This window comes from Equus caballus, chromosome 6 (genome assembly GCF_041296265.1).
Source record: "Equus caballus isolate H_3958 breed thoroughbred chromosome 6, TB-T2T, whole genome shotgun sequence".
In the NCBI taxonomy this organism is placed as follows: Eukaryota; Metazoa; Chordata; class Mammalia; order Perissodactyla; family Equidae; genus Equus; species Equus caballus.
Window position 1 is genome coordinate 96,158,089 of NC_091689.1, and position 25,217 is coordinate 96,183,305.

At 44.7% G+C, this 25,217-nt stretch overlaps 1 long non-coding RNA gene across 1 annotated transcript; it reads left to right on the forward strand.

The window, feature by feature from the left end:
- The first annotated feature begins 266 nt into the window (after window positions 1–266).
- LOC138924856 (uncharacterized) lies at window positions 267–18,912 on the forward strand. Its single transcript, XR_011440181.1, has 2 exons — window positions 267–568; window positions 16,734–18,912. It is a non-coding gene; the product is annotated as an uncharacterized lncRNA (long non-coding RNA).
- The last annotated feature ends 6,305 nt before the right edge of the window (window positions 18,913–25,217 follow it).

Here is a 25,217-nt window from a genome sequence, read left to right on the forward strand (position 1 = left end):
ACGGGGTCACGAGGAGTTGGAACCCATTCAACAGCACTAACAATAACTTGGTCTTACCACTTGGGTGTCTCACAATCATGTATTTAAATTAGTGTGTTCCGTTTTTAAAAAATGGCCAAAAATTCTTTGATTGTCCTTCTTTCCCTCCTGTTGAGTGTGGGCTAGACTTAGTGACTCACTTCTAATGAATAGAATATGGTGGAAGTGACGGTGTGTGACTTCTGAGGCTAGGTGGAAATGGCATCGTGGCTTCCTCTCTCTTTTAGATTCTTCACTCTGGGAGACCAGCTGCATGTCCAGAAGACACTTGAGAAGCCCTGTGAAGAAGTCCATGTGGGGAGAAGCCGAGGCCTCTTGCTCACAGCCAGTGAGGAGTTGAGGCCACAAGAGTGAAAGTGGGTCCTCCCACCCAACTCTAGCCTTCAGATGATGCAGCCCCAGCTGCCATCTTGACGGCAGCCTCACGAGAGCTGTGCAGTAGAACCACCCAGCTAAGGTGCCAGAACACCTGCCTTACAGGAACTGCAATAGAAGACATGCTTGCTATTTTACACTGCTAAGTTTTATGGTAAGTCGCTATGTGTTAAAATCTCTGATTATGATTTGTGGATTTGTCTATTTCTCCTTTTACTTTTGTCAAGTTTTTGCATTGTGTATTTTGAAGTCTTCACTTCATCTCCTTCCTTCTAACAGTTTCTAAAGCCTGCCATGGTGTGTCTGCCTCAGGGCCTCTGCCCTGGACAGTCCCAGGTCACAATGCTCCGCTCTGGCTCTTCATGTGGTTGGCGTTCTCTTCTCCATCAGGCTCAGTTCAGTTGTTGTCCTCCCAGAGATGCATTTCCCAGTCATTGGCATCTAAAATCGACACCCTCCCCCCTGCAATCACTGCATCCTGTTACTCTGCCTGTGTTCTTCATGGCGATGATCACAATCCGTGACTGTACTCTTAGGTCAATTTCTCGCTTCTATTACTGTCTGGCTCCCTCACTAGAATGTAAGCTTCATATGAGTGGGGCACCCGTTTATCTAACCTATCTGGCCATTTCCAGAGTCTGGTAAAGTCCCTGCCACCTGAAAGAAGCTTCGTCTATCTTTGTTGAGTGAGAGAATGATGCAGAACAAAGTGCATGAGAGAGAGTTCTCGCTTCTTGGACCAAGTCACCGTAGGATTCCCATAGTTGTTTGGGGAATGGAGCAAAGAGCAGAACTGAGTCCTGGAAGCTGGGATGGCTCCTGGATGGCTCGGCATTGGAGTCTTGGCTCTCTATATATTTCATATAGTATTTAAAGGGATTTTGTGGAAATCTAAGTTTAATGCGTGTGTGTGTGTTTCTTAAAATAGATGACGTCTTCACTCAATGGTAGAACAAGCCCCAGTGGGGGCATTGGCATAACTATAACTTCAACTCGGAGACAGAGAGAGAGGAATGCATCCCCGCTTGGAGGAAAATCCGCTAATTTTGTATAAGCAGGTCTTATTCAGCAATCTCTGAGCTTCTTGCTTAGGAAACCAGATTTCAAACTGCGATTTTGTTTTCTAGTCCCTCATGCACATATATATGGGTTACTTATAAGCATGCAGGGAGTGAATGCTAGGACACTATAGATTGCCAAAATGCACTTACTCGATTTTTCTAATGGCATCAAAGTGGCAGCTTGACCCAAGATCCCAGGACTTGCTCAGCAGGAAGAACAGAGACTGGCCTTTGGTAATTCTTTGACTCAGATGTAAGTCACTGATTCTTGGGTGAAAGAGTCTTATTTTTTTTCTAACATATTAATCAATTGTCTTTCACTAAAAGATATTGATCTAATGAAAAAGAAATAGAAATTGATCCTGATCCCAACTTTGCTGTGCGTGAGTCTTTCGCCAACCATGAAAATAAAAAATCAATTTATGTGTAAGTAAAAAGAATAGTAAAAATTAACATTAATGAAAATTGCAAAATATAATCCTGCCAACTAGAATGTAAGCTTTCATTTCAACTTTCATTTGGGGATTTTTTCTTTTTTTGTAGTCTTTGGTTTAACAAAGTTTTAAACTCCTCTGCTTAGAAGTAGAAGTTCTCTGCTTCCTGTCTGTCTTCTGCAAAGGGATGTGCCAGACCCTCTGACTCTTCCCAGGACGTGGCCCCACCCAAGTCTCCGGGGAAAGGCCTTTTGTCTTAGACTCCAGGCCTTCCCTCCTGCAGTTTCCCTCCACTGCACCTTGAGACCACTCCTTCCGCTCCCTCAGGCCTCTGTGTGTTCTTGCTTCCTTCCTCTCCCTTCCCTGAGCCCCCTTCCCAGTCAGACCTGCCCTTGAGTAAATACATGCATCCTGAAGCATTATTGATGGATTATACTTATTACGTTGTTTTTAGATATTTAGCATTTTACCAGAGGATAAGTCTCCTTTGTGGTTAAAGTCATCAAAATAAAATTTGACTTGTGAAATTTTATCCATCAGCCCTCTCACAGGGCAAGTGCTTCTCTGGACAGGAGAGTCTCCCAGAAGGTCTGGCATGTGGGATGGATGTCAGCTTTGGACATTTGGCTTGGGTTGATCATTCTGCCAGCTGAGTGGCCCTACATAGGTTACTAAACTTCACTGACCCTCAGCTTCTTCATCCATACAATGAAAATTGAATTGTGTATTTCAGAGTTGCTGAGAGGATGAGGTCAGAAAATCTATGGAGATCTTGTGGCATAGATCCTGACACACAGTTGGTACTCAGAGACTACTTTCTTTCTCTCCCACTTTTCCATGGATCCATGGCGTTTCTTAGGACCCCTGCCAAGCCTTGCATAACTGCTTAGAGCTCACTAGGGAGAAGCTGAATTGAAACTAGTCTGACTTCTGCAGTAGGCAAGGGTCTGGTGAACTCCTGGAGCTGTGGTTGCTGAAGGACTTACCTTGAGCGTCAAAGATGGTTCTATGGGCCACCGTCAGCAATTGAGAACACAAGATGGAGTAGGCGAAGGTGCCGCTGGGTACCTATGACACAGTCAAGAGTAACCAGCTAGAAAGAGGCTCAGGGACCACTTCAAGGACATTCAGTGCAAGTCTTCTGTGTGCAAGGTGCTGGAGCAGAAGGAAGAGTAAACCACACTCTTCATGAAGGCGACCATCACAAGCACTGCGGGGAGGACTGTACCCGAGGGGCAAACCACGAAAGAAGGAGAGAAGCAGCCTAGAACTGAGTGTGCCGGGTAGCTCAAGGTTTCAGTCATCTATTGCTGTGCAACAAACCATCCCAAACAGTGATGCAACCAACAGTCATGTTCTTATGCTCATGCCTGTGTGGGTCAGAACTCAGACAGGCACAGCAGTGAGGGTTTGCTCTGCCATATGATGTCTGGGGTCTCCACAGGGAGGGCTGGGGTCACTCAGACAGCTGGGGTCACTCAGACATCTGGGGCCAGAGTCATCTGGAGAATTCTTCATTAATGTTTGGTACCTGGGCTGGGCTCTGCTGGGACCGCAGCGCTGACATGTGACTTCTTCATGTGACGAGTTTCTTACAACATGGATTTCAAGGGGCAACAAACTCAGAGTCAACACTCCAAAAGAACAGGGCAGAGCTACAAGGAATTTTACAACCTGCATGGAAGGAGAATAGGGAGCACCCATTAAGAAAAAGACCGCCGGTTCCATGTGGCTGGCCGTCCATATACAAGTGATGAGGTGTGGGAAGAAGAGTCTAGGGGGTGTGGCTAGGCCAGATCCAGAGGGACTTCACATGCCTTACTGAGGAGACTGCACATTGTTCTGTAGACAATGGAGAGTCACCAGAGAATTCTAAATTTGAGAGTATTTTGGAAATACTATCATGGCAGCAGGAAAGAAGGTTATTTGAAGGAGTGGGGACTGGATGAAGGAAAACCATTTAAGATGCCATTGCAACAGTTAAAGAAAGAAAAGAAACAGACCTTAACTAAGGCGTTGGAAGTGAGAACTGGTGGGTAGGGACAGCTTCAAGAATTATTAGGAGGAGAGGAAGGCCTGGTGGCGTAGTGGTTAAGTTCATACGCTCTGCTTCAGTGGCCCGAGTTTCACGGGTTCAGATCCTGGGTGCGGACCTACACACTGATCATCAAGCCATGCTGTGGCAGCATCCCACATACAAAATAGAGGAAGATTGGCACAGATGTTAGCTCAAGGACAATCTTCCTCACCAAAAAAAAAAAACAAAAAAAAAACCGAAGAGTTATTAGGAGGTGTTAATAGGGCATAGTGACTTCTAAAATGTAGAGCCAGCAAGTGGAAGGAGCTAGGATGGTCTCCTGGGTTTCTGTTTTAGGTACTAGAGTGGATAGTAATGCTATTTGAAGAAAATGAGAATATCAGAAATGGTACAATTTAATGGAAAAGATGAGTTCAGTTTTGGATGCTTTGAGTTTGATGCACTTAATGGGTCACTCCGTAGAAGATGTCCAACAGACAGCTGAATTTATGAATCAGGAGCTCAAGAAAGACCTGGCCTGGAAAAATACAATAGTCATCAGCCTTTGGTGGTCATTGATACCATGAGATTTAACTAAATTGTGTAGGAAGAACAGAAGAGAAGAGCGAGTAGATGGATCCTCCACGATCTCTAACACTTTCGCAACAGACAAAGCTAGAGATGATTTGAGAAAATGTTGAGGAGTGCTTAGAACAGTGAGACAAGAATGGGAAGAAACTGAGGTCCTAGGAGTCAAAAGAAAAGACAAATTCAAGAAAGAATACACAGACAGCAGTGTTAATGCTACAGAGAGGGCAAGACCAGCAAGGACTAAGAAGCATCCGTTGCAGGTAACGGGTCCACGTCCACAGCTGAAGGGGTTAGTCTCTAGGGAGGAAAATGGATAAAATCACTGCAAGGACCCTGACCTGAGACAGACCTGTGATAGATACAAGTTACCAGAACAGAGACTCAGGAACAGGAGCCAAAAAAGATGCCCAGCAACACCAGTTGGCGGTAAAGATGGGGAGGGTCTCAGAGGCCAGGTGAGAGTACATCTTTCAAACATATGCTCAAGGTTGGGGGTGAGTGAAGAGTAAAGGTGAATTGATGCCAAGCCTCAGAATTGCTTAAATACCTTCTGTCCTGGGAACTAGAACAGGGAGGGCCAAGTCTACAGGTGAGGGGCGAAGGACAAGCTTTTAGGGAGCCATCTTTCTACTTAAACTATTGCTTTGCATGTCGGATTAGTCAGTGCAATTTGGATTAAAAGTACCATAAAGCCAACTCAAACTAGCTAAAGTAAAAAGGGAGAAATATTAGAAGAATATTGGTATATCTATCGTAAATAAAAGGTCATGCAAGCAAGTCACAGGAAACACTGGATGCAGAAGGGAGCATCAGAGAGACTGGAGCTAGGGAGGCAACCTGCTGGGGTCTCTCTCAACTGCTCTGGGAGTTGACTTCATTCTCTGGATGTAGACAACACCCAAGCTTATATCCTGTAGGTCTCACTGCCAGGGAGGACCAGTTCTAAAAATATCTCTGGGACAGACCCTGATTGGGTCTGCTGCCCAACTGTGGATGAATCAAGTGATTAAGAATCACATTTCTGAAAGGGACAGAGTGGGGAGGAGCACTTTCCAGGAGTGGAGGAGGTGCTGGGTTGAGAAACCAGTGGATGTTCAGTCTACATACTCAACTTCCAAGAGGATTTATTGTTCTCAGAAGGCCTGGGCTTCCCTTTGCTCCAGAGCCTTGTGAACAGGGTGACCAGGTGTCCTGGTTTGTCTGGACTCTTATCTTGGTGCAATTATTAATAGCACCCTTTCACTTTCAAAAATGTCCTGCTTTGGGAGATAGAGTATATGGTCGTCGCATGCAGTGGTGGTGTGACTCCGAGCTGGCCAAAGCGCTGGAGGAGACAGGCTTTAGAGGGTGGTTACAATTACAGATGTGGCCTCCTGTATGGGATGCTGTTCCTCGTGTGGCACCTCAGTACCCAGCACATAATGGGCGCTCAGTAAATGTTGAATCAAGGAGCAAATGTTACAAAAAGCTTTTCTCCCCTGAAATATTTATAAAGTCACGTTTGAAAAATCTTCCCAGTTCTGTGTAATATCATGTATAATAGAGCGTATTAGACTAATGGTATCATAGACTCTCAGGACCAAAAGGAAATTTAAAGACTGTCTAATGCAACTCCCTTCCAATTAGATGATAAGCCGTGAGTAAGCACTTGTCTTGTCTGGTGAAGGCTGGATGCCCAGCAGCTGGCAAGGCGGAGGCCTTCAATAAACGCTTGATTCTGTTTCCAGTGCTTGCTTTCCTTCAGCCACGTTTCCATCGCAAGTACATCTGCTGGTGCCCGCGCACTGCTGTCATTGGGAGACTCCTCGTGCCAGTGAAACAGCCCTGCAGTCTCCGTGCAGCTTCCGTGTTAGGAAGGCCTTTCTTTGCAGTGGGCTGAACTGTGACTCGCTGCCGTTTCCATCTATGTCCCCGGCTCTCTGCTCCTGAGGCCACTCTCCTTCCACAACACGGTCTGCAGTCTGCCTTCTCCAGCTGAACCATCGCCGTTCCCTTTTCACATCCCACATGCTTTCCAGATCCTTCGCCACCCTGATGGCTCTATTGTGGACACATTCAGTTTGCCCAAAGACCCCTAGGGCAGAGTTCAAGGATGTGTTTTGACCAAGATAAAAAAAGGGATAATCTTACTTCCCTTCTTCACAAAAATTATGTTTCTATTAATGTCAAGCTAAGATTGTTCAGTGTTTTTGGCCATGTCACACTACTGACTCACACGTAGTTTCTCCCTAGTTATTTTTAATTAAGTGCAGCCTCAGTGTTTGAAGTCTGAATGGAAAGAGAGGCAGTTTCTTACATATGTTTCCGCTAAGTCAACTCTCCTTTATTGTTTCTTAGGCACTCGGTTTATTGAATTGTGCTCGGCCTTGCACTTAACCCTGTTAAATGTCGCAGTGTTAGAAGCAACACGCCTTCTAAGACTTTCAAATGTTTTTGGATGATAACTTTTACATCCAGGATTTTCTTTCACTCTCCCATCTTGTTGTCCTCATATCAAATTGGTGGAGATCCCTTGAAAGAAAATGGCAGTCACTAGATGTGAGCCTGGGTCCCTTAAAAATCAGTCTCACAGATCTAGTAGATGGATAGGCAACCAAGAAGTTACAAGAATGCACATCCCAGCAGAAAGAAGGAGCTTTGAGAAAACAGACTTCCACTGTGAAGGAGCTGCCTTCCAAGGCATTTCTGGCCGCTGGTAGGTTTAGGCAGACAGGGTGACCATCTGTCCTGGATGTTTTACTGGGAATTTCTGCATTGGGTGGGACTTTAGACAAGATTATCTTTACAGATATTTCCAGCTCATAGATTCCATGGACAGTGCACATTTACTATTCATAGCCGGGGTTAGACGTTTTTTCTCAACCCATGCTTGATGGACATTTCCATTCACTAATGATAGAACAATAAAAAAATATGAACTAGTTATAATAAAATCACCCATGCTGTAGTGTTTGGGGGATATATTTCTGGAAAATTTAAACCACTCTATGTTTCACATATGTTTCATTTAAAGTGGGGATTAAATTTTATCTGAATAAGAGAAAGTAAAGGCTGAGTGTTTATATGTTGCTGAATACACATGATTAGCAATCACTGTCATTGGCATGTCCACAATGAGTTTACGGGTCTTCATTTGTTGGTAAGTACACAAACTATCGTGCTTCTCACAGGATTCACTCATCTGTCTTTGTGCCCATCCATCAATTTGTCTATCCATCCATCCTGGTACCTGTAAATGATGACACTGTTACATGTTCAACTGAATAATGTAATCTTCTTAAATAGCTAGTAACTGTACAACTAGCCTAGATAATTGAAGCCCCAAACCTAGACGGGCATCCCTAAGTCTAAGAAACTGTTTTGAGGCTACAAAGAAAAAGGAAATGACAGTGTCAGAGTTCCATGAAGGAAAGTTGCCAAATTCTAGCCTGTTCTTGACTATGTGCTCTAATGCAGAGCGCAGAACTTTTCCAGATGAGGTTACATTTGATTAAATGCAACTTTTGTGTCCCCCAGTAGATGATAGGGTGGTCCAGCTGTCTTTGAGACACACTAATGAATTCCTATGTTTTCACTTAGAGAAAGGCATTCAAGAAATTTCAGGCAGATGATAAACGAAGCAAGAGTAATATTTGAGTTGAGAGAAAATATAAATGGCTCTTTTGAAATTTTATCACTGGGACAGTATAGTAAAAGCATTCAGAGATTTATATATTTTTCTTATTTAAAAAAAATTAAGTATGTACCTTTCCTATCCAGAAGATGCTAATTAGCTAAACTTGAAGGATGATGGATCATTTTGTTTAATTTTGGATTAAATAACCCCGCTTACCGTAATTTTTTTTCCTAACTGTAGAGTTCCATTTTACACAAACAATTGGAGCTGTCTCTAATCCCGCTCCGAACTCCGTCCTGTTTTCCACCTTCCCCAGTGCGGTCTTACCAGCTCACTCCGGTTTGACATTGAGAAATGGAATTAGTCCGTCGGAACCACTTCTGTTCCAGAGTGCTCTTCCGTGGTGGGTGTGATGGAGAAAGATCTTAGAACTCTGGGACTTCTCTGTGGAAAACTTTTACCTGTGTTAGAAGGATGACCAAGGATTTATTAATACTTCATTTTTCTTGGGAAATATTTTCTTTTCATGGTAGGCTATGAAAATTCAAGGGTTCCTTCTAGAATAATTTGGAATTTCCTCTCTGTCTGTTAACATTTTGCGTACTGAGACCATGGCTAATTAGTAGCCTAAAGCTCTCAGAATAGGAATTTCTTCTCATCACTAGTAGCTGATAGGATTTCACAGTATAGTATCAGGTGAAACAACCTTCTCCTTGGTGATAGTCTGGATTCTAATTGTGCTTATGAAGTTTGCAAGTTCTGGTTTGAATTAAAGGACATTAATATAATGGATTTAATACATTAGCAGCCAGCCATGTGAACCAGCAGCCACCGGTGACGCTGATTTCTTCTGTGTGCTAACACCCACGAGTACATTAGGACAGGGACTCTAACAGGGTGACGCCGCGCCTCACAATGTCATCTCCAGCTATGTGCTATCTCTCTGTCTCCAGGGTTCACTTACAGCACGTTCCATGGTAACAAAATATTCCATGGTAACGAAATGGAGGTGTGTAGCAGTGTTTCCTCTGGGCTTGGATGCAATGCTTTGTAAACTGAGTTTCATCTGCATACACATGAGGGCTAAACCAGAGGTCTGGGGAACTTGACATTCCACTGGAGATGGTGTAAGTTGAATATGAGGAACGAGGATTGACGTGTCTTATAGCCTTCGTTCTGGAGAGGAAATGAGGCACTGATAGACAGCAAGGGTGATTAACCTTGGCGGTGTCTTCATTCAGAGCATGGCTAATTGGGAAGGAACAGGCTAGAAGATTTCAGCCTTATGTGGCTTCTTAGTGGAAGTCTTCTGAATAGAAAATATTAGTTTGCGGATATAAGCTTGCAAAGGGTATGAACCATGAATGTTCAACTTACTGTAAAAGGCGAGATTTTTATACCTAGTTTAGAGTCAGAAAACTTGCAAAGAACAGACAACTTTGGCCTTTTTATAGACGAGTTCTTCTCTGGCTAGAAGTTCCGTAGTTTTTGAATGGGGCATTCCGCTTCCGCAGGTGAGAATGTGCCCTTGCTCGGACTAGTTCAGCCCCTCAGCTCCTCTATAACATCCGTCCGCGCCTGTGAGAGCGGACTGCTCGGGAGCTCCCATCTGCAGCCCCAGATCTGCCCCTCCCCGGCCGACCTCCCTGCTCTCCTTCCTCCGTCCTCACCCTCCTCCACCCTGTGGACATTGTGCAACCTCAGAGCTTTGGGTTCCCGGGGGATTGCTTGCCCTTCCAGTGCGACAGGTGTGGCCTCACAGCAGGGCTCTGCCAGGTTTTGATCGTGCACTATTATCGGCAAATATCTTTGAGCACCCATCCCTACTATATGTATAGTTATTTATAAATTACGTAAACACTACCATAGTAGTACACTTTTTACATATATTTGCAAATTAAATAATTACATTAAGAGTAAATATAATTAGAAGATCTGTTTTCTCCTGCACCCCAACAGATCATCTTGCACACTCTTTGGAGGGTTTGCCCCTCACTTTGGAGATTGCTACTGAGATTATAGTGCTGGCGTTTGTAATTGTGCCCTTGAACTAGACCGTGTGGTCTGTAAGGGTACAGTGCCTGTTGAATTCAATTTTGTATCCGTGGAAGTTAGCAGAGCATCTTGGACACGAAAATGACTTTAATGATGCTTACTGTGAACGCGTCAATGAATTTCCGCCTCCACAGCTTTTCTCTCATTAGCGCTCCTCTCCAAAATGTTTTCCTTTTCCCCTGACCAGTACCTCTCACTCAAGGCCATGTCCGAGTCCTTCATCCCCCTTTGCTGTCACTCTCGATCTCATGATACCTTCCCACCTATGGAAATTATTGAATTTGCTGCTCTCTCTGTGACGCACCTCATTCCTTGCCTGATGACGTATCTCGGATGACATATTTTCTTGCGTGTATGTTTCTGGATAGATTGCAAGCTCTTCTTTACTTCTTTGCCTTTAACACAACACCTTACCCTTGCTTTATTTATGTAAAAGTCATTTTATGAATATCTGTTAAACAGATGACAAAGCTATCAATTCACACAGCTACGCTGTTGACTCAAAACTGTCATAAGTGTGCCCGGCATTTTGTTTTCTCATAGACTTTTTAAAACACCGTTCTTCCTCCAGAGCTCTCCAATTGGCTCATATTCTCACAGGGACCAATTTGCAAAACCCCTCGGCCATAAGTTTAGGAAAAAATTGGAAAATGCAACAGGTCTCTTACGTGTGTGCACAGATTGAGTTGCCACAGTCCCAGGATCGGGGGCGTGAGGGTCCTCCATGCACAGCCGTGCGCACCGTACACCATCCTGGCAGAGCCCTGCGCCGGAGCCGGATCAGAGTCCATAGACCCAGTTTGTTTTAAAACAATTGCTCCTGCCTTTCGACATTGTTCTGTTCTGTTTAAGATCCGTATTCTTAAGTTCTGAGAACCCCCTTCCTTCAGAAGACTCCGATGTTTTCTTGGGCAGTTCCTTGAAAGTGAGCTCTCAACACAAGTGATCTAGGAATTCAAGAGCTTTTGATATCAGCAGCCAAACCAGAGGAGGCAGAGGTCATATAAATAAGACTTCAGCAAAATCTTCAACAAACGCGATCTCTGTCTTGGGGGCCGGCCCCGCGGTGTAGTGGTTAACTTCGATGCACTCCACTTTGGTGGCCTGGGTTTGTGGGTTTGGATCCCAAGCATGGACCTACACCATTCATCAGCCATGCTGTGGCAGCGACCCACATATAAAGTGGAGGAAGATTGGCACAGATGTTAACTGAGGGCTAATCTTCCTCAGCAAAAAGAAAAGAAAAGATCATTGTCTAATTACATGGACATAGTAGTGAGTTCTGGGCTTAACTCAGCCACACTTTCTGCAACCCTACTTTGTGCCCATTTAGAGAAATAAGGAAAGCATTTTCCAACTTAGCAAAAATATTTCTAGTTGCCTAGAGCCCAGAAATGATTACAATTTTACCTTCATGTTATGAAACTGCATGGTTTCTTTTTTTTTTTTTAATTAAAGATTTTATTTTTTTCCTTTTTTCTCCCCAAAGCCCCCCGGTACATAGTTGTATATTCTTCGTTGTGGGTCCTTCTAGTTGTGGCATGTGGGACGCTGCCTCAGCGTGGTTTGATGAGCAGTGCCATGTCTGCGCCCAGGATTCGAACCAACAAAACACTGGGCCGCCTGCAGCAGAGCACGTGAACTTAACCACTCGGCCATGGGGCCAGCCCCGCATGGTTTCTTTTTATCACAAACCTAGTAGCAATTTTTATTCTATATGGGTAGTGCTTAATAAATGCTTATTGGATGACTCAGAATAGGAAATAAATATGTTTATTGGTGAGGGAGTGATATTCATGTTTTACTGAGTATCTCATTTCACCTCTGTAGTATCTTAGTAGGGCTGATTAATGTGCTCTGTCTGTTTCTGAAAGCATTTGAAGATTTCTTCTACACTCACGATAACCCTGACAGGTAGGTGGGACAGGTCTTATCCACCAGTACAGAGATGACAAAGCTGGGCCAGGTGGGCTTGCAGATTTCTAGTCTAATCTTGGAGACACCTTCTCTAAAAGCTACGAATGGGCAGTCAAAGAGGAGGGAAGAAAATGAGTGCGGTGGGCGGATGGCTTTTAGAGGTACATTTACAGCGAAAGCGGGGTTTCTCAGCCTTGGCTCCAGTGACATGTTGGGCTGGACAGCTCTCTGTTGTGGGAGTCTGTCCTCTGCGTGTAGGATGTTTAGCATCATCCCTGGTCTCTACCCACCAGATGCCAGTAACGACTCCCCTCCGCCAGTCATGACATTCAAAAAAGTCTCCAGACATGGCCAAATGTCCTTGGGGAACAAAACTGGCCCCCCTCTGAGAACTTCTGAGCTAAAGGGAGACAGAAACAGCTTAGAATTGTCTAGTCGACCTACAACAAGCGGGGTCAGTCCTCATAATTTGGTCACTTGCTTTGTTCACCAATATTTCCCGAACTCTTGCTGTGTGCGGGAGTTATGGTAAGGCACTAAGGCAGGTGCGAAGAGGAGCAGGACGTAACCCATCCCACAAGAAATTCACAGTCTGACAGGACAGGAAAAGGTCACGCAGACGCTGGGCCCGGCGTGTGTGGAACGCCTCCTGCACACAGGGCGCCGCACTGGGGATGTGGCATCTCAGGGCGGGACTCAGGCAGGAAGAGGCTGCAGGAAAAGCAGAACACAAGGATGCCGCCTTCACACAAAGGGTGTTCAAACTAGTTGGAGAATAAGGGGGAAAAAACCTAGAATAAAAAAGGCTAAGATTAGAACAAAATTAAATGTGGCCATTTTTAAAAAGGTGTAATAAAATGTTTAACGTGATTCTGAAATTAGTGCAAAAGGATTTTTCAAAAGCAGAGCTAGGCAGTAAGAGAGAGCTCCCTGCAGGCAGGGGTGGGGGGGGGGGGGGCCGGGCCGCGGGAGGAGCTTCCAGACACGGAGGCAGATTCACGTTTGGATTTTCTCAAACTCACTTTATTTTTATTTCAACAACCTTTTATTCTATTTTATTGCACTTGGGATGACCCTAAATCTGTCTGTTGTTTAGCATCATGATTTTCCTTCCTCTGCTGGCCTTGACATTTAGTTTTATAGATTTCACTTTAGCTTTTTCCTTATTATAAAAGTACACAGAAAAGTTAGAAATTGCAGATAATCAAATGAAAATTACAAAATACACACGGTCCTACCATCTGTAGACAACCCCTTTTTAGGTTTATCCTCGGCATTAAGCTGTTTCGTAACCTGCTGCTTTTCACTTAGTAATACATTATGAACATTTTCCCCATTTCACCAAATTCCCGTCTGCAGCATCTTTGAATGATGGCTTAGGATTTGTGCTATGTGGGTGGATCATAATTTATTAACAGATCTTCCCTTATGGGTCTTTCGTGTTGCTTTAAACTTCTATCATCACAGGCAGGCCTGGATAAATAGTTTTGTGGCTACATTTTACTTAATTTCTCTCTTGGAGTAATTTCTCAGTAGTTTCCAATATTTTCTCCCTCAAGGACTCCTCTTCTTATTGTCCTCTCTTGGGTCCCATGTTTGGAAAGCTATAATCTACCAAACTGCATTTGGTATGAAAAAAATTGTTTTAACTCTTTTTTTTCGTTTTTTTGGTGAGGAAGATTCTCCCTGAGCTAACATCAGTTGCCAATCTTCTTCTTCTTTTTTTTGCTTGATGGAGTTTAGCCCTGAGCTAATATTCATGCCAATCTTCCTCCGTTTTGTATGTGGATGCCTCCACAGCATGGCTGACGAATGGAGGTCAACAGCCAGGACCTGAACCCGCAAACCCAGGCTGCCAAAGCAGAGTGTGCAGAACTTTAACCACTCGGCCACTGGGCCGGCCCCTGTTTCATCATTTTTTTAATTAATCAAAGACTTAGATAACTGCTAATCAAAACTTTGGATCAGCATGAGATTTAAAAAAGAATATTTACTCCACCAAGATGATAAAATTCCCGCCTGAAGCCAAGAGCCTTGATGTACTGATGCAGCCTCGTCGTGGGGACCACACCCTGTCTGTGAGCTTTTCTGAAACCTTGGGATTCACCACGAGACTTTCTTTCCCCACATTTGTAGCTGCCCGACGTTGGAGCTGAAGGAGACACATACTTGGAGTCAGTGAGCTGCTTTAGGCCAACTAAAGAGAATGCAGGCATGATTGCTTAAAGGCATCAAATGTTCACTCTGTTTTTGTCACCGGATGGTACATTTCACATAATTGCTTTCTACTTGGAAATAGCTTGGGCTGGGAACAAATTGCTGGAGAACAAGGTTTTAATCTAACATGCTTAAAAAAGAAAAGTGGCCACAGTAGACCATTTCTGAGAGTCTGTGACCGAGGGGATCCCAAATGTGGGGAGTCCTGAAGTCATTCCCAAAATGTGTGTTGACGGACGCAGTCTGGCTCTGTCGCTCGCCCATGAGTGACAGCTCCAGGCTCATCAGAGCCTCGTTCCCTTCCCAAACCCGATTCACTTAGGCCCTTGCTGCTTGTCAGGTACACTGCTTTGTTCTGCTTTGTTTAATGCTACAGTGTCCAGAATAGCTCTTTGGAACCATACAGACAGGAAACAACTTCCATGCTTACTTGGATGTTCTAAATTTAGTCCATTTTCTGAACCGTTTGATGCCACCGGGTTAAATGGTTTGGCTGCTGGACTGAAGTTTGAGTGACGGGATTCTCAGGCGGGCTCCGCTGTGCAGCGTGCTGAATTCAGATGAGGCTTTGCAGAGGCTGGGCAGACGCATGATGGTGGTGGTGGGATGGTCCCCACGACTGTTCCAGCAATAATCTCAGCGCCCTGATCTGCAGTGTGGGACTTGTACATGGCGGGGAGTCAGGCGTTGCTGCGGCAGGGAGAGTCGAAGGGGAGCAGACCAACCCTGCGCTGTGACTGAGTCTTGCCCTTGAGTCTGATGACACAGACCATCTCCCAGGTTGGGGGCATCATACATCTAGGATATGGATATTAATTCATTAAAGTTTTTGGAAACATTTAAAATTGACCGTAATCTTGCTGCTTCTTTGAGAGTAAGATGCGGTATGGAGGGGGCTGGTTCCTCTTGAAGGGATCTCACTCCTAGAGGCGCCCACAGAATGACACTTATGCAGAAGTCACCATAAAGCACACTGACTGCGTGGCTCTGTGACAGCGTCCGAGGGAGACCTCCTGTCGTAGCGTGGGTTAGTGAGGGACGGTAACGGGGCTGGGGCGTCCAGCTGGGGAGGGCAGGGACACTCGCATCCTGATTCCCGCCAGGCCTCTGGGCCCTTGGAGCAGTGGCTGCCTAACGGAGGCGGCGAGCTCTGCAGCCCTTCTGCGTGCCCAGGGCCTCTGCTTTTGTCTGAATTCCTTACTGGGCATCTGTAAGCTTTTATTCAGTAAAGCGAATCTCATTGCAAAAAAAAAAAAAAGGGGGGAGAACAAAAGAACAACTATAAAAATAAACAACAGCAAAGCTTTCAAAACCACTGATGCGAAGTAGCCTGTAAGTACGCAGAGCAAGAAGCCGAGACTCCAAACGTGTCAAAATTCACGCTTTCATCCAAAGACCACAAGTCCGAGGGCCGCGGGAGGACAGAGAAGTCAGACGCCGCCTGATTCTTATGCACAGCCCCTTTGACCACCCTCCCCCCTCCTCCCCCCTCCCCCTCCTCCCCATGACCCTCCTCCTCCTCCTCCAGCCCGCCTCCTTCCTCCTTCGCCATCTCCTACTCCTCCTCTGCCCTCTCCATCTTCATCTTCTCTATAATTTTTATTGTTAGTAAAGATGGAAAGAATCTAAATTGATTAATAAGTTAAGAAGCTAAATTGCTGTGTGGTGTTTCTGTAAACAAAGCTTTGGTCATTGTCCCATCTTAATCCCAGTGCATCTTCGTTTCAGCTGGGGTTTGACTATAAGGATATTTGAACACAGGGTTTTCATATCAGCTTTCATATTAACTCCTTTAAGGTAAAGGGGACTGATTTGAGGGTTTTCTTATAAGAAAACCAGACTGATTTTCAAGCCCTGTCACTTGTGCACACACACTCACATGCCCTTCCCCCGGTTCATAACAGCTGGCAAGGTGTTAGCTCCAAGCCACCACCTCTTCTCTAGTGTAATTTCGTCTAAAAGACATTGCTTAGAGAGTTTTGCAAACGAAATTTGAAAAAATGCCCTTGCTGACGCTGAGTGGTCAAGAGAAGATGACAAGGCGGTGAGAGGCTGTTGGAAGCTGTCCTGAACACTTGGTGGGCCTAAGGCAAGCGGGGCCACGGTGCAGCGGACCCCCTGGCAGTTCTGGCCGGAGCAGCAGCAGTTACATAAGCCTGGGCACACGCTCTTGTCGTGAAACGCCCCCACCTGGTGCATATTCTCTGAAGCTCTGATTCGCAAACACGGACAGCCGGGGCTTTTCCAGCGGAGGTGTCAGCAGCAGCCCTGCTTTCTCTGAGCTGTTTGTTCTGTAGACAAGGGCCTCCCCCCGGTGACTCCTTTTCCTCTCCCTTCTCCTCCCCTTTCCCGGCTGGAAAAATCTCATTCTCTAGTTGTTTGTTTATTTATTTTTCCTCTCTCCTTGACAGATCCTGGACTCCTTTCTACCAACGACTACTGTTATAGACCAAATTGCAGCCCCTCAAATTCCTACGCTGAGGTCCTAACACATATGCGACTATATTTGGAGACAGGGCCTTCAAGGAGGTGACTAGGGCTAAAGGAGGTCATAAGAGTTGGGTCCTGATCCAATAGGACTTATGTCCTTATAAGAAGAGACAGAGACTCCAGAGATCTCCCTTTCTCTACTCACACAGAGAAGAGGCCCTGTGAGGACACACCAAGAGAGTGGCCTCCGGGGCAGGAAGAACGGAACTTGCCGGCACCTTGAGCTTGGACTTCTAACCTTCGAAACTGTGAGAAAATTCATTTCTGTTGTTTAAGTCACCCAGCCTGTGGTTTTCTGTTATGGCGGCCCAAGTAGACAGCCAAAATTTCATGTGAACCTTCTGAAGGCACCAGGACGTCATGAAAACACCATTTCCCCCTTCATTCATCCCACTAGCTTCAGATCAATAAAGAGCTATTAATGTTTCTTCATACCGCATCCTGCCTACCAGCGAGATGTGTGCATGTGCGTGTGTATCTGGAAACAGTCACATACAAACTCAAATCTCTCTGTTTTTACAACGATAGCTAAACTAATTGAGCACTTACCACACATGACAAACTCTGCTCAGTACTTCTCAGCATCATCTTGTAAGCCTCACGACAAGCCCCTGAGGAAGATGCTCTTATTGCCTTTATTTAATGGACGGGGAAACCAGCACAGGCAGAGGTTGAGTTATGGGCCCCTCAGGTTCTGTGAGCGAGAGAGAGTCAGGATTAACTCAGCCGCCTGATTCCAGGACTCGTGCACTTAACCACCTCATTGCACGGCTACCCATTGTTCTTTCTGCTCCTTCTTCCTTCATATCCAGGGATGTCCCAGAAGGCGGTCTTCAAAGGTATACAAATTACAGAATAGCATATAGATAGGGATGAAGGAAAAATAAGGATAAGAAGGGACCTTGGGTCTAGACATGAAGAGAATGGACACTTGGGTTTAGCCTGAAGGTTTCTGGCAGCCGACAAGAAAACGGAGACATGGTCGTCCTCGCAATGTCCTTCAGTCAATACCAATTGCTCAGCAGAAGCACATCTTCTCTCGTCATTAAGCCCAGGCAAGAATTTCTCTAAATGTGCCTGTGTGATAAAACAAACAAAACCATTAAGCTCCTTAGAGCAGACAAAATGAGGAGATCCCTGGGACTGTGACGGAGACACAGGTGCATAGACACATGCACCCGGAGCTGTCCTCACAGAGCTGCTAGCCTCACCTGTCAGTCTTCCTCCTCCTTCCACCTCGGGACTCTGGGTCAAAGGTCATCAAAAGCCAATGACAACCACTGGGTCATTGTGGAGTCCAAGGATGCATTAATGGGAAAACAGAGAACTATGAAATTGGGGGAGGAACCAGGATTTAGAGGATGTTTTCAAACCTGGAGGTTGTAGCCCAGGAGTGGATTATGAACCGAGTTGAGGGACCTCAATCAGCATATTAAAAACCCAAGCAGGATAGAATAGAAAACTTGAGAATGGATTGCAAATGGCAAAGTAAGCGCTGTTTTATGACATGTTCCGGTACATGGATGCATGTGTGTGTACACGCATGCCCATTTGTAACTAAAATAATGTCCCTTGTTGTGCCGAAAGGTAGCCCTGTTTGCTTACGTTTACAAAACTGGATGTTTTTCTTCTACATGTTCAGATGTAGCTATTTTAATTGTAAGATGGATAAAGACGAGATCTTACAGCATGATCAGACCCAGCAAATATTCTCAGAGGCTGTAGAAATAAGAAGCCAGGAAAATGTCTCTGGCAATTGCTGAAAATGGGCTTTGGATGAAGAAGAAGTTGTTTTTCAAATTGGATATGGGTGAGATGGATAGGAACCTAGGCCATATTGCTAGGACATGAAACAGCACAAATAATAACAGCAATTCTCTGCAGTTCGTTACCATGGCAACTTCACTTAAATGCATGCCATATAAAGTCCTAGGATTTCAGGGTGAAAAAAAAATGCTTTTTGAGAACATAAGGTACATCACTCTTTTCACTTAGCATGCATCCTTTCACAAGGCATTAAAATGATTTGCATCAAACTTCGGTAATGAAAAATGAGATAATATGTACTTAATAAAAGATAGCTCTTTTTACTATTTTAAATTTTTAATGTTTGTATTAAGATATTTACATCTGATCTGGGCAATGAAAAACCAACTGGCAGGTTCACTTCACATATTTGTTCATTTGTCTTCATTTTTAGGATCCCTAAAGAGTCTCCAAAAGATTTTTATCTGGGACATTGAGCACTTCTCATTCCCAGGGGTCATAATTCACAAGGTTAATTAACACTTATATAGAGACAACTCTCAAATGAAAATCTCAAGTCTAGACCTCTGAGTTATTAGGCTTGTGCATTTATATATCTACTTACATATTTTAAAGACAGCTCAAAATGAACCCACCCTAAGTCAAAATCATGAGCATTATCCTAGAAATCTGGTCTTCCAATGCTGAATTTCTTATTGTGTAGCTTCATCAAAACCCAAAAACTAAGGAGTTACTTTGACATTTCAATTTCTCACCTTCCTCCCTCTCTCCATTTGGATTCCATCTTTAGGTTATTGATTTCACATTCAAACATCTCTTGAATCCTCCATTTTCTCCTTTACCAACACTATAGTCCAAGTCACTATTGTTTCTCATCTGGACGATTACAATAATCTCTTAACTGATCTACCCATATGTACTCTCATCTTTTTCCAATCTATTTCCCAAACCATAGACAGAGTTATATTTTTGAAATTCAAATCTAATTATGACTTTTCTCCCACAGTACTCCCCCAATGCTTAAAACATTTCAAAGGTTTCTCGATATACTTAGAATAAAAATGAAACTCTTTAATGTGACATATCAGTCAGAAGGCATAGTCAAAGTGTTTAAATGAAAATTATTGAAATTATATGAAATTTTTGAAGAAACTCTTGTCTAGGTGGGGGAAGTTTAAGAGAATCAACAAGAATGGTGGGGCAGCCAATGACAACCAACTGTGGGATCCCACTACCCTCTAGGCCAAGAGCGAAGGAGATGAGAGCTGGAGCTGTGGAAAGAGTTGTAGTCATAGCAGCCGCAGCCACTGCCAAAATCACTGGACAGCTGGAAGAGCCAGGAAGCAATGCCCTGGCTGCTTCCTTCTCCAAACTTTTGATCTCCTGTTGGTGCCTCTCACTGGCTGAACAAAACTGGAAGCCAGAGGGCAGAGGGGCCCAGAGAATGCAGTCACAGGGGGGAGCCTTCCAGAACACGCAACAGGGACGACAAGAGCAGGAAATTGATCTGGATACAATTATAAGACAGAATTGTTTCCTGGGCAACACTAGGAATATAAAATTAGTCTAAGTCATTTGGAAAGGATTTAAAAATTTTTTAAAGACCATAATTGATGAGAGATCACTGTCCCCCACCTAGTGACTAAGTTGCTTTGGAGGACCCTGAAATGATTATCCTTTTTATGGTTACCATCGACAGAACCCTGGAGAATGGGCATTGCAAAAAGAATCAGGAGGCAGGGATAGTCATTTTGCATGGAAATACATATGTTTCAGGCCGGTAGCTTGGTACACTGGCTTATTAGTTAGGCGAATGGCAAGACACTTTGTTGAGCAATCTGCACCCTCCTCCGTATGGCTTTCCCCCTTCCCTGGTCCTGCTGGTCCAACAGCTGACTAACGAAGCTGGAAGCACTGACTTACCCAGGCTTTCCGTTGTTGACCAGAAGCCAGGACTCGTTCTCATTTTCAGACAACCTTGCAAAGTAACTGGTTTATATCCTTGCTTTGTGCACCTCTTGAAGTCTCTTAATTTTACACATTTTACAGAAGTTTGTGCATCACACATTTCTAAGTACTTGCCATTTTCCACGCACCATAATAGGTACTGGATGGTATGAAGTTGAATGACCCAAACTCCTTGACTTCCCGTTTTATATGAACTTCGAAATGGAAGTTCACATTTTTCATTATTAAATTGGAAAGGATCACATGTTTACTTTTTGCTTGCCTCCTTAGGCTGTTTTCTTCTGCAACAAGAAAATCACCCTGTCTGGATAGAATCTGTGGAAAGTACCCACAGAGGCAGCTGGCATGACTGTGACAAGTTTCCAGGGCAAGCTTGTGGTTTGGGAGGCATCTGTGTTTTATGTGGTCTGGCGATGGGCTGTTTGTTTCCCGTCTCTAGAGGCCGGCAGGGGCAACAATGGACACGGTTGACTCTAGGAGTCCTGGCTCCTCATGAAGTCACTTTCAGACTGCTGAATGCATTTCAGTCAGGGTGGGTAAGTCCTGGCCAGACCATCGCCTGTTGGGCTGTGGCTTTTGTTTCTTTTATACCTTTCCACAAAAGAAGGTAAGATACTTCTCACATAATTGAATCAGAGTAAATATTTCTTTGTACATTCCTCATAATCTCCCCCCATCCTCCTGTTTGATACCAGGGAAATAAATTTCAACGTTATGTCCTCTGAATAGCCCGTTCCTTCATCACACATTTTCGAGCACTTACAGTGGTCCACGCACTGTAATAGGGGGTGGAGGGCACAGAGGTGAATGACCCCGATCCCTATTAATCCACAGGCTGGTGGAGGAGTCAGGAAATAAGCAGGAATAATAAACAAGGTGAGTTCTGTGACAGACGGGAGTGCTGGATACCATGGCGGCCGGAGGAAGGGTGATCAGTTCTCCCTGAGGGGGTTTTCAGAGAGGAAGTGACCTTGCATTAAGCTTTATAGGACGGGGGTTATGGAAATTAGAGGAATTCTTCAAGCATCAAAGGAGGGATGGGCCTTCTAGACACAGGAACTAGAAAGTAGAGCCTGGAGGAAGGAGGGAGCTGTACGTGGTCTTATGGAGCAGCGTTTCCCAGACTGTGTTCTATGAGATCCTGTTCACAATTTTTCCTTGGAAAAAGGGGCTCCTAGATAACAAGTTTGAAAAACCTGAACTAAACAAACTTAAACAGCTTTCCTTTAAAATGTCTTAGATTTGGTTTATTAATTACATGATTTTCTTTCTCGGCCTGTGGGCTTTGTGGTTCTTTGAAACGGAGACACAGTATTGTTGAAGTAATGAAACACGGAGGCCTTTAGATGAGGTGGCTCCAATGCTGTGGTTGCCCATCCGAGCAAACCCAGACCCGAGCCGCAGTCAGTTCCTGTCCACGCCTCCAGGGTGAGAAGACCAACAAACCGCAATCAGTCAATGGGGTTTTCCCAAATAACGTAACCACTGTGGCTATGCCAATCAAATAATTTCCTGGGTTTGCTTCCGTGTCTTCTGTATAAAAATCCTGCCCCTGGCTCCTGTGGCTGGAGTGCTCCTAACTACTTCTGATTAGGTACTGCCAAATCCTAACTGATTTTTGCTCAAAGAAACTTTAAAAAGTTTAATATGCCTCAGTTTATCTTTTAACAGTGTGCTGAGTTGTCCAGATTTCTTTGTCCGGGACCATTTGTTCACAAGGCACATCTATTTAGGAAGTGCTGGGTAGAGCACGGGACGCTTATAGGAGAGTGGTCAGCCGTGAGGCTGGGGAGGCTGGTGAAGTGCAGACTGTAAACCAGGACCTGCTAAGTGTTTATGAGTACAGGAGGGTCTGAAAGATTTGCTTAAAATTATGACCCATAGGACCCAATGTGCGTTTTAGATCATTGCATTGGAAGGAGTGGCTGCGCGGGGAGAACCTGAGGTAGGACCAAGGAGATGGTTTGTACCTTATTTACTCCCTTCCTTCCATCCATCCTTCCTTCCTTCCTTTCTTTCATCCCTCCTTCCTTCTAGCATGTAGTAAGCGCCCACAATATGCCAAGCACTGTTCCAAGATGCTGGGGATAAAACACCGGACAGAGCAGATGAAAAGGAAAGCTCTGAGAGGACTCACTTCCTAGTGGAAGGGGACAGACACAGACGGAGAGAGTATGGGGGATGGCCAAGGGAGGCTGTGAGGGAAAGACCCTGTGCTGTCTGGTGGAAGGTCACTCCAGGCAGAGAAACAGCCAGTGCAATGTCCTGAGGGGCTGTGCTCTATCTGAGGGACCTTGGGGCATCCAAGGAGAGATAGCCTAAAGGTAGTTTAGGATACAGAAGAGGAATTCAGGGAAGAGGTTCAAATTCAAGACCCAGGCTTGGGAAACAATCAAATTTTGTTTCTATCCGAAGTGCTGGGCATGGTCTGGGTGGGAAGAGAGGCAGACCAAGAATGGACTCCTGGGACAGAAGATGAAACCAAGAAGAGATCAAAGAGATAGGGCAAACTGGGGAGAGGGTCCACCCCAGTTAAAGAAAGCGTGCGGGTAATCAGTGGCTGCGCGCACGACCCTGAGCATCCTCCACCCAGGAAGGGTGGTCAAGAGGGATTTGAAAACCTGAAATTAAGTCCACCAGAATGGAGGTGGGGCAGTTGCCTCACAGAGGAACGGCTTCTCTAGCACAGGGAAAAGTCGCTCACCTTGTTTCTTTGGAGAGGGCAGAGGCTGAGAAACAAACACGACTACACAAGAGCAAGGCAATAAAAGCAAAGCCTTGTAGTTTCAGAATCCTGAGCAGAGTGGTTGACGTTTCATGAAGAGCTGGAGACTGTCTCTGGGGCAGACTGTCCCTGTGGGTTTCTGTTAGATATGCAAACACAGAGTAAAGATTCTGGAATGGAGAAGTTTGAGCTCCAACAAGCCAAAAGCTTTGAAAAGATAATGCAGAATGTTAGTTTAACAATGAACAGAGGCATGTCTTTGCACACTGTGTTTTCTTAGCTGGAGATGGACGAGAGACACAGCGTCCTGCAAGGAGCCCTGGCTTTTCCCCTGGACTGCCTATGCTCACACCCCGGCTCCACCTCTTACTAAGTGCTGTGACTGTAACAGTTTGTCTGGTTTTTTACCTTCTCTGTGCCTCAGTTTGTTCGTCTATAAATTGGTGTTAGTAAGAGCATGTGACTCATGGAGTTGTAGCCAGAACTGAGTCAGTAAATCCCATAGCGTACAGCTCTTAAGAAGACTCTACCTGTTGGCTCATTTGTTACCGTGTGTAGACGTATCTCTTCCCTATCTGGATTTAGACCGCCCTATAAATGGATCATAAATTATTGCTTGTCCCGGGAAGATTTTGTTTTTGCTCAGGGAATCGTTAACAGAATATTGGGAGGAGAAGACATGGAGCCCATTGGCAGGAAGAGATGAGCTGCTAACTGAGCTGTGGACCCATCAGGAGAGAAGAAATCAGCATCCAGCGTTAGTGAATGGCAAGTACAAGCCAAGTTGAATTTTTAATACACAGAAGCATCCCCTGGAGACTGCCAGAATTCACCAGAAAGAGGAACAGGTAAAAGTTTGGACTTCCCATGATCAAGCAGGTGGGTGAGGGAGCCTTTGTGACTTAGACGTTATCTGTCAATAGGAAGTAATTTTCGGAGTCCGGGTAGAGTTGAGGCTGACATACCAGCTACATGTAGATGAGACAGCGACCTCATCTTGCTCTGGATCCTCTGCGGAGGAAAAGATGTCGCAGGGGCTCTGAGGGAAAGGCATGCTTCAGTCTCTGCTGAGAATATGCAGGAAGGAATGTTCCACAGCACAGCTGCCATCTTTTCTCTGCTTCCAAGAAGATTAAGACAGAAGTAAGTCAGGCCAGAAATAAAACTCTTTAATTCTGTCACTGGAGATTAAGCAGATGATGACTAATCACCGTCTTCCTCTCTGTTTCCAAACCAAATGAAAAGCTTCTGAAATTACCCAGGAGAGTTCGGGGGCTCCATACTCATGTAATAATGTGTATATCTAGACTCTGTGGCTCAGAACAGGGATGATGAGCTTGTCTGGTGTTTGAAAACATATTTGTGAACCCCTGAGGGAACTCGTGAGGCCAGAGAGATTCTGAGCTTATCACTTAATTCTTTTGATGGAAAATCTAAACCACATCCTTTTATTTGACAAAATGTCCATGTCTCCGAGCATATATTATCCTTATAACATTTTTTACTTTATTCCCATTAAGTATGGTCAATGGACTGCTATTCCACTAAAAATAAAGGGAAAGAAAAAAAGATTTCTGGAGCCTTTAAAAACAGTCCTTAAAAGTACTGCCATGTGTTTCTGAATCACTCAGAAAAACAAGTGAAGAAATGCAAACTTTTCTCATAAAACTGAAAACATGTCCGCAGATGTACTGCCAGAGGTGGTGGGGCCTGTTTTATCACATGCATGTTGCAAGCAGTTTCCAGAACTCTGGGTTCCAGTCTCAGCTCTGATTCTGATTCCCAGGTTAACAATGAACAAGTGATGTGATTTGGTGCCATTTTGTCACTCGCACTTTGGGGAGGTCAGTCCACATAGATGTGCCTCAGGGGCATTTAGAAATATGCAGACAGAGGGCTGCGGGTGGGTGCAAAGTGTTTTTAAAGAACATAATCTGGAAGGCAT